This window comes from Helianthus annuus, chromosome 8, assembly GCF_002127325.2.
Source record: "Helianthus annuus cultivar XRQ/B chromosome 8, HanXRQr2.0-SUNRISE, whole genome shotgun sequence".
Classification (NCBI taxonomy): Eukaryota; Viridiplantae; Streptophyta; class Magnoliopsida; order Asterales; family Asteraceae; genus Helianthus; species Helianthus annuus.
Genome location: NC_035440.2, coordinates 150,786,477 through 150,788,666, shown reverse-complemented (window position 1 = coordinate 150,788,666; position 2,190 = coordinate 150,786,477).

Here is a 2,190-nt window from a genome sequence, read left to right as displayed (position 1 = left end):
TAGGTTTAGAGGCGAAAAGACGATGTGGCGGTAGGATCTAAACATCCTAAAACAACGAGCTTACCTATAGGGTGAGCTGCGAAAGCTGCAGCCACTGTGTTGAGTAGGTTAGTGAACTGAGCCTGAGTCATGTTGATGTTTCCCCTTCCACGTCCACTCATTGTCTTCATAACCAGAAAACACAGTATGAGTGTGAGGCCGTAGTGTAACGAGAATGAGATAGAAGAGAGAGAGGTGTATCTATCTAACTAGGCACACTAGTACGTATAGCATAACAGGAAACAAAAGGTAAGCAAACAAGTAAGCACTGGTCCGAGCTATGAGGTCAAAAGTGTTGAGCCTTGCACTTGGAGTGTAGTGTCGTCGCGAGTCACGGGTTATAGTCTGGTTTTCTCCAAAAAGATTTTCCCCTTTTTAAAACCAAGTTCACTATAACCAATGGCTCTGATACCAATCTGTCACACCCCCAAAATCCACCTGCGGATAACACCCGCTTTGAGGGCGTGACTGACCAGGATCCAGCCACCAATTATACTGAATAATTAGGTAGATAACAAAAGTAATACTTACTAACCATAAGATTAGCAAATATCAAGTTCAGAGTTTAAAGTTTTAAGTTCAAACAGTTAATAAGTAGCGGAAACATAAGTAGGTAGTTTAAACAAGTTCATAGTTCAAAATAAGGTAACACCCAACACAAGGGTGGACAGACACTACTCGTTCCCAAGCAGCAAGCTCCTTCGTCACTGGTTACCTTGGGTTGCTCGGTAGGTTTAGGTTACTTGTCAATCACGTTGGTCACCACGTCCTAACATGGTTACCGGTATAGGTCAGGTTCGGTGTACAAGCATTCACATAAAAATCTATACACATAACTGGCACGTAGCATACATACAAGTAAACAGTCATGGGGTTATTGGGCCGGCCTAAACATTTAAGCAGTCAACAGCAACACATATTCCAGTCAACAGATAGCCCAAGTTAAACACATTATGGCCCAATAACCAAAGTGAACAGCCCAGTCGCAACCAGGAGGTCTCGAGTCGCAACCAGGAGGTCTCGACTTGTCACGCTGTGGTTGCGAGTCGCAACCGGGGTCTCGAGTTGTCACGTTATGGTTGCGAGTCGCAACCGTCGTAGTCTCGAGTCGCATCATGTGGTTTCGAGTTGTCACGCTTTGGTTGCGAGTCGCAACGGCGTGGTCTCGAGTCGTAATGCCGTGGTTGCGAGTCGGAAGCTGTCCCTTTCATGTACACGTGATGATGCAGATGTAACAGTCCAATTTGTACCAAGTAATCAGGCCCAAATCGGGAAACAGCCAATGAGGTTTCACTAACAACTTACCCAAACTATCTATAAGCCAAATATGGATCAAATCACAAGGGTTTTCCAATACTCAACCAATATTCAACATGTGTATAACAAGTTCATCCATATTCAACATCCTAGGGTTTTTATGTCCAACATAACCATTCATTTTATGAACTAAAACTTACATATTTCATCAATCATGCAAGAACAAGAAACATACATGTTTGTAGCCGAAATCTTATGTTTAACATCATCATTTTTGCAAGAAATAAAGAAGTATAGTTTGGTTGACCATGAACTCTCTTAAACTACCATTTCTAGTTATTTTAAACATGTTTAGCAAATATTCATACATAAGGTTTAACACACATAATCCAACTTCACAAATCACCCAAAAATCATGTGTAACACTACTAACCAAGCATTTCTAGTTCATACAACATTTCACAAATCTTTTATACATAAAGTTAACACTAACCGGTTGTGAGGAAGAAGAATGAGCCGAAATAAAGGAAGAAAATGAGAGAAGATGAAGTGTCCGAGTGATGATCTTGACCGAGTCTCTTGTCCGAGATTCCTTGCTTGAATCCGAAAGTTGGAAGAAGAGAATGGGTTGTTGTTATTTGGGGTTTCTAGTTGAGAGAGAGTTTAAGGAGTGTTTGTGTGTGTAAAATGAAGGAAGTGGGGAAAGGTGGGATTATATAACAAGGTTCAACATAGGCTAAGGGTTTCGGCCCAAACCGGTTACGGCCCAAAGGCCCACTCGAGACCAAGCGGCCCACTCGCAACCGGGTGGTTGCGAGTCGTGGTCTCGACTCTCATATAATTATATATATATTCCATACATATCACACATATCATGTAAAGTCACGTTTCCAT